This window comes from Octopus sinensis, unplaced genomic scaffold (genome assembly GCF_006345805.1).
Source record: "Octopus sinensis unplaced genomic scaffold, ASM634580v1 Contig17590, whole genome shotgun sequence".
Taxonomy (NCBI): Eukaryota; Metazoa; Mollusca; class Cephalopoda; order Octopoda; family Octopodidae; genus Octopus; species Octopus sinensis.
This window is the reverse complement of record NW_021835156.1, coordinates 4,805-12,500: the sequence shown is the minus strand read 5'-3', so window position 1 is coordinate 12,500 and position 7,696 is coordinate 4,805. Positions and strand designations below refer to the sequence as shown.

At 37.2% G+C, this 7,696-nt stretch overlaps 1 long non-coding RNA gene across 1 annotated transcript in view; it reads right to left on the bottom strand.

The window, feature by feature from the left end:
- LOC118761807 overlaps positions 1–7,367 on the bottom strand; it is a 13,483-nt gene extending 6,116 nt beyond the window's left edge. The window contains exons 1-2 of the long non-coding RNA XR_004997651.1: positions 7,292–7,367; positions 5,213–5,216 (exon numbers count right to left, since the gene is read on the bottom strand). This is a non-coding gene — a long non-coding RNA (uncharacterized LOC118761807). The remainder of the gene's footprint in view (positions 1–5,212; positions 5,217–7,291) is intronic.
- Positions 7,368–7,696: the final 329 nt, after the last annotated feature.

The following is a 7,696-nucleotide window of genomic DNA, read 5'->3' as shown; positions in this document are numbered from 1 at the left end:
TTCGTCTTCATGTGCTGAGTTCAAATTTTGTCGAGGTCGAAATTGCCTTTCATATATATCAGGGCCGAAAAATTAAGTACCAGTTGAGTACTGAGGTCGATGTAAACGACTTACTCTGCCCCCGAAATTGCTGGCCTTGCGCCAAAATTTGAAATCAATTCTAACATCCTGTCTTATGTTTAAACTTAGGGGGTTATGTATACAGCTACACTACTCAATGAGTCCTCCTTTATCTAACTGTCAAAAGCCGGTATGTTTGGATTCTTTCTCTATTAGACCAAGCGACCAAATATGAAACCCTAGGTCGTGGCGCAGTTGATATGGGTTCTGCTTTTATTTGAAACATTGTTGTTGTTGTTATTGCTACTCTTGACGTCGTCCACGTTGTTGATGTCGTTGGTGGTGTTATTTAAACCCTGATCAACTTTGATGAAGCACAAACAGGAAATCAGTAAACGTCCAATCTTTTATTCAGATCATATAAAATGGATTACATTAAACGATAGAAATTGGTTCCATTCTAAGAAGGCCGCTTATAAAAATAAGGAATATGTATTTCATAGCTATTTTTTTTAGCAAATCGACCGACTTATTTCGTGCAGTCGGGTTATATTTGCTATATACTCAATATATATATATATATATGTATATACTCAATAGAGCCCTGAAGTAAGCAGAACTAAATTCCGTTTTCTTGTTTCTTTTTCAAACAGGGAGTTTGTATGATGATTAAATTCTCCAACGAGCCCGTCATATTTTTATAAGGGCTGGTTATTTGACTTATAGAGTGACTAGTAGGAGCACTCCGTCGGTTGCGACGATGAGGGTCCCAGCTGATCCGAATCAACGGAACAGCTTGCTCGTGATATTAACGTGCAAGTGGCTGAGTACTCCACAGACACGTGTACCCTTAACGTAGTTCTCGAGGAGATTCAGCGTGACACACAGAATGTGACAAGGCTGGCCCTTTGAAATACAGGTACAAGAGAAACAGGAAGAAAGAGCGAGAGAAAGTTGTGGTGAAAGAGTACAGCAGGGTTCACCACCACCCCCTGCTGGAGCCTCGTGGAGCTTTAGGTGTTTTCGATAGAGTGACTACTGCCAAACCCACTTCACTCGGGGTGTTTTGCAAGACACTAAATTCATGACACTAAATTCTATTGCTGGCCTAACTACCGAAAACAAAATTTTCAAATCTTAACCTTAAATATCTTATTTCATGTTACGACTGCTCATAACAATGACTCCAGAGAAACCCAAACGCTCTTATGAAACTTTGTACGCACTACTTAAGGGCATCTCAGGAGACATATTTAAAAACAGTTTCCGGAGAAAGTTGACACAGGATTATTTGTGACCCCTATTAAGCTATATCACGTGATCACGTGACCGACCAGACCATCAGATGTTGTTACACATCGCTGGTCACAATGCGTTCGCATTGTTTTTAGCCTTCGAATGACGCCACCCCGCTGGCTAAGCGAGCAGGCCAACAGAAGAAAGAGTGGGAGAAAGAGTGGTGAAAGAGTACAGCAGGGATCAGCACCATCACCTGCCGGTTCCTCGTGGAGCTTTTAGGTGTTTTTTGCTCAATAAACACTCACAACGCCCGGTCTGGGAATCGAAACCGCGATCCTGCGACCGCGAGTCCGCTGCCCTAACCACTAGGCCATTGCGCCTCCACATTAAGCTATATAGTTTGTGCGAATGCTTGTTATATTTCTTTGTTATTATTATATTAAATTCTCAGCGACAAGACCGTCCAACATATCTACTTTTATTTTTCTTTGTTACCTCTACCTAGCTAAACAACAACTTTCTAACTAGAAAGGGTATGGCCTGGTCAGCCTGTAATGAAATGCATAAGATCTGGTCATCAAATCTAAGTAGAGACTTCAAACTTGAAATATTCAAAGCCACAGTCGAACCAATTCTACTCTATGGCTCAGAAACCTGGACGTTATCAAAGAAGCTTGAGAGGCGGTTTGACGGAACCTACACTCGCCTCCTTATGAGAGCTCAAAATCTCTCGTGGAGGCGCCATCCAACTAAAATGCAAATATATGGGAAATTACCACCTGTATCATCTCTTGTGAAAAATAGAAGAGTCCAGTTTGCTGGACATTGTTGTAGAGCTGAAAAAGAAGTAATTTCTACTCTTCTCTTCTGGAAGCCATCTACTCGCAATACCAGAGGGCGCACACTCTCCTACCCTGATGTAATCTCCAGGGATACAGGCATCCAGCAACAGGACCTCCGTAATGCTATGATGGACCGTGAAGTCTGGCGCAACATGGTAAATTCCATTGTCTCGACCACGGTCGAACAATGATGAATGATGATGAAACAACTGTAACGATGTAGTCAATTTAAAAGGTTTCGATTTCGATTCTTCGCTATTGTCAGCAATACATACATCTCGAGGGCACTTATTGAAATTTCTTAAAATACTTGTGCATAAACTGACCTTAAAAGAAGCCTGTCTTTTCACATGACCAGCTTCATGGGGGCTCTTCAAATAGTGGAAACTCCGATGATCATTTTATCATAGAACCAAGATTGTTATTGAGCAACACATTTTTGCTGTAATTTTTCGTTAATGAAAAATAGACAAAGATCTTCTTTGGCAGTTATTTTGTAAGGCAGATTTACTGCATGCAGTTACCCTGATACAATAGACGGGTAGTGTCGGGTATATCCGCTGGTACACATACATAATGTTATGATGAAATAAAAACTTACATTCAAGATTTTTTCTTTTTCTGCCGTGAGAAATAAATGATCAACAAATGAGGTTTCATTAAAAGCTGTCATTAGCTGATCCTTTATTAATTACGTTTTAAAATTTATCATTAGTGTCTTTTAAAATCTCTACAATTTCCTCGTAAAATACTTTCAAAGTTTGAATTAATTTCGGTGTCAAATAATCAGTTGTATCCAACACATTAGCTACTGGGAAACAGGCGCTTTCTATTTTTTTCATTGCTTCTGACAACAAACTGTTCCTTTTCTTAACAGTATCCAAAGAATACTTCAGTTGCATGTTATCATGTTCTAAACTAATGTTGTTCTGTTCCAGTGCCGTTGTAATTGACTTGAAGTAGTTATTGTCATTAGCAGTCACAGCGCTCGAGATTTCGTCGGAATCTACTGGTATTTTTGATTCATCTTTCTTATCATCTGTTTTGGTTTCCGTGTTTGTCGTATATTTATTACATTTCGTATCATGTTCCCCATTTCCTAATTGTGCTTCGATTATTGCTTCGGGTTCGGGTGTATCCTTATCGACTTCAGGATTAGGTGTTCCCGACTTCGGGGTATCACCGACATTCTTTAAAATTATCGTTTTTTTCTTGCAATATTGAGCGCGTAGCTGGCATATGTCATAGGGATGCTTGTTGTAATTCGCATCAAAGAATGCTTTAAACCACAATCCAAAGAAAAAGTTGTGCTTAAACGTTCCCTTTATAAGGTCATCAATAGGAATGTCCTTCTTCAAATTAATCGTATTCAGAGCATTTCTAAATTGCTTGAAATTCATGCGTCTGAAATAGTCACAAGCATCAACGAATTTTACTTTTTTGATATCTATGGTACCTGGAAATAATATTTCCATGCCGAGGCAAAAATCTGCTCCTGTTGCAAGTTCTTCGATGCTCTGAATCTCTGGTGAAAGGTATTTTCGAAACCAGTTGAGCAATTCAGTTTTACTGATATCTTTTACATGAAAATGAGTGACTGCCATAATGGAAATATGACAAATGAAGTAATGAGAGAGAGCGACAAGTCAACAGAATAAAGAAAATTACAGATTCCACTTATATTATTGACGTTAAAGAATTTAAACGTTAACTATTTTACGATAGCGTCTGTTACTTTTAGATTCCTTTGATTTTGCTGTTTTTGTTTTTGTTTTTTGTGTGGTTTTTTCGAGAATAGACAATTTTTTCTGTTTGAAGAAAAACTTAGTAATAAAACGTGATTTGTTAATGACGTAGCAACGCAAAGACTTCGTTTTTATTTTCTGCATAATACTTTCCTGAAATAACAACGTTATATTAAACCTATGCTATGATCATTCTCTACAGACACACGTGTATATATGTGCATGTGTAAGTTTGAGAGAAAGAATGAGAGAATGTATGTGTGTGTGTGTGTGTATGCGTGTGCGTTTGTGTGTGTGTGTGTGTGTGTGTGCTACAAGGCAAAGAATTGGCAGAATTATTTGGTGAATTGCGCAAAATGCTTTGCAACATTTGTTCTGGCTTTTTCAAATACTGTTTCAACTGAACTAGACAGATGAGTTCTGAGCGGGTGGGGTCAACAAGTTCAACTATCAAGATCAGTTAATTTAAGAAGATAAATAATGCGTCTTGGTACAACATCTCTGCAAGGTTTTCAATTGAATGCAAACTGAATTTGTTGTATAGATACGATAATCTTTATCTAATTTATCTTTACTACACTGTGGAGCTTAACAATGGTTTCGTCTTCAAAACAGCATAAAGGAACCAAAGTAAGGAACACAGAAAAAAAAAGGGTGGGGTTTAAACAACAGAAGATGCAGGGAGACGATGCGCACATCCCAGAATAAATGAGGCTCGTGAAGTGGATTGTTGCTGGCCATTCTCCGCGATACAACGAATCAGTAGACTAGGTTACACAGAGTTCTTACTGCATAGAACAAAAATGTTTTGTTATAGTTCTTCTGATATTCCATGTCCTCACTCCCAAAGGAAGTGAGTAAAAAATTATCAGTATCTATCCGACAAGATGGTTTTCTAGTAAAACAAATTACCCGACGGAAGAAATAAGAAAACCGCCTTTGAATTCTCTCACGGAAACACCATGTCAAGTACAGAGTGTTCGACAAAGAATGCTTCACTGGCTTGGTGATATTTAAAGGAATGAAGTCTTTAGGGCGATGCTGTGCTACACTTGTTAATTGCTTTTAACCAGTTTCCTCAGTATGCTTAATATCTTAACGTTTATATTCATTCGAAATTTTAAATCTTCTGCTGCAAAAATAACAATAATAATAATATAATAATAATAATAATAATAATAATAATAATAATAGTGGGGGAGCATCATAGCCATGTGTAGAGAGGGATTCTTTGGGGTTTGAATAATTCACCTCTGGAAACATGGGTGGTTCTTTCAACATCCTTAAACACCCTTATTCAGGGACCGTTTGAGCGGGATGGGCTACTCAACTGAGAAAATTCTAACTGGGCCCCACCTGCAAGGTCATGTGCTGTTTATCTTGATATGAGATCACCATGTCACGCACATATGGTTGTGATGCATGTGCCTGGTTGTACCTTTATCAGACGGGTAGTCATGATGGGTATATTGGGCTTCGTATATTTTACCCCAGTGTACTTTGATGGCATGAACTGCTCTCTCACTCAATATAATAATAATAATAATAATAATAATAATAATAATAATAATAATAATAAAACTGTAGTTCTTTTGGGGACAACGGTATGCATATCCCGAAGAGATGGACGCCTAGAGTAGACAAGAATAGTTTTATAAACGATTTTCTGTTATTTCTTTATCAGTCCTTTACGAATGGCAAAACTATGAAAACGAAAGGGTACAGTGGAATTCTGCTTTGAGAACGCCATAAAAAGGCCTCATAACTTTTTTACATTTTGGAATTTTTAGACAATTTTTTTGCGAATTTGTATTCTAATCACTGGGATTCACGCAATTACGGGAAAAAACAACTATGTTTTTTCAATTTTTCGAAATTTAAAAATGTTTTGAATTTTTATTTTAAAATCACAGTTTAAAATTATGACCGTCCAGAATGTTGGCTTAACAGCTAAATAGCCCTGATATCACCTCAAAACATGTTTTTTGGGAATTTCTAGAAAACGTCTGCAAATTTGTGTTCTACACACAGGAATTCATACGATTATGCAAAAACAAAAAAGAAAAATTTCGCTGGGTGATTTAAGGCCTTAAAACAGAAAATTCCGACGGAAATAGAAAAGAAAGCAAAGAAGATAAAACACAAGTAAAATTTTTTTGTTAAAGGTACGATGCAGAGGGAAGGTGGTGAGATTTTTATTTTTTAAATGTGACTTGAATGTGCTTCAGAATATGGAATACAATAAAATAACGATGGATGGAAACATGAACAAAGACAATGCCACAAAGATTCTGCGTTGAAGTTCAATCTTTTATGTAGAGAATTTACTTGAAAATTGGTAAAACAAGTCCAGGAAAAGATGATATACTGGCAATCCCAGAAGTGATAAGCAGTTATATTACCTGCTTCGATTTCGGGCGAATTTTTCTCATATCAGGGTGAGGTGCTCCCGACTTGAAGGTATCACCAACATTCTTAATTGACGATTTGTTCCCTCCAATATTGAGTGCGTAGCTGACGTATATCAAAGTGATACAAGATGTATTTGGCATCAAAGATAGCTTTAAATCCCAACTCAATGAAAAAGTGTTTCAACATTCTTTTGTTCAGGATATCAATAAGAATGTCCTACATAAAATTGAATCCACAGTAGTCCGTAATAGCTTCAGAATATCTGCTGTAAAAAGAATGATTAACGGTTGTATCCAAAACATTAGCCCGTCGGAGACTGCAGCAGGAGTAAATGGAATGAGTATGTTCCAGTTATCACTTCCAGGTTTAATCTATTTTTGAAACTATTTTCTTTTGCTTCATTTCAGATTATATATTATACTCTAACACATAATATCTAAAAGTACCACGGAAAATTCAAATGTCTGGAGCTAGAAAATAAAACTTTTTTTGAGGATGAAGTTGAAAACAGTGCTGCTTTATTGGCATAGACACATGCGCCTTACAAAAGTGATTCTTTGCTTCAAAAAAAAAAATGGAATCTCAGGAGCTAAAGATGAAGAACCAGTATCAGATGTCTCTTTTGAGGACCCAGCCGCAACCCCAAATACATCTGCAGAAAATAGCAAGAACGTATCACCTCAAAATATTGAAGGCGGAGAATCATCATGTTTTGTCATTCATAGTAAACCGGAAAGGAAACACGAAATACTGGACTGAAGAATTGTGCCGTATTTTGTTTGAGACAATATTCTTAGCTGCGAGAAATTTGGCATTTAGAGTGAAAAGAATATTGGCACTAAACACAATGGGAATTTTCCCGGAATTATGGAACTACTAGCACAATTTGATCCATTTCTCACGGATCGCTTGAGAACATTTGGTAATATTAGTAGTGTTACTAATCATACTTATTACCTACCATGTCTACGAAGAAATTGTTCTGTTTATGACAAAATGTCAAGAATTATATTGTTGGAGAACTTAAAACTGCCAAGTATTTCCTATTCTGTAGATTGAACACCAGACCGGGAATATGTTTACCAAATAACAGCAATTGAGCATTACGTTATTCCTTGTAAACCAATGAGGTTATTAAGTTTTCTGCAAACTGGATCCCACAAATCAAAAGCGCTGGTTGCGTCTGTCTTAGAATTCCTGATATAAGCAGGTATAAAGTCTGCAGGAGACAGTTCTATGACAACGCCATTAATATGTCCGTTCACTATACAGGAATGCAAGCTATACTCAAGGGAAATAATCTGGCTGCAGTTTTCATTCCCTGCGCTACTCATTCTTTGAATCTGGTTGGACAAGCTGCTGCTTCTTACTATGTTAAGTTCTCATCCTATGTTGTTC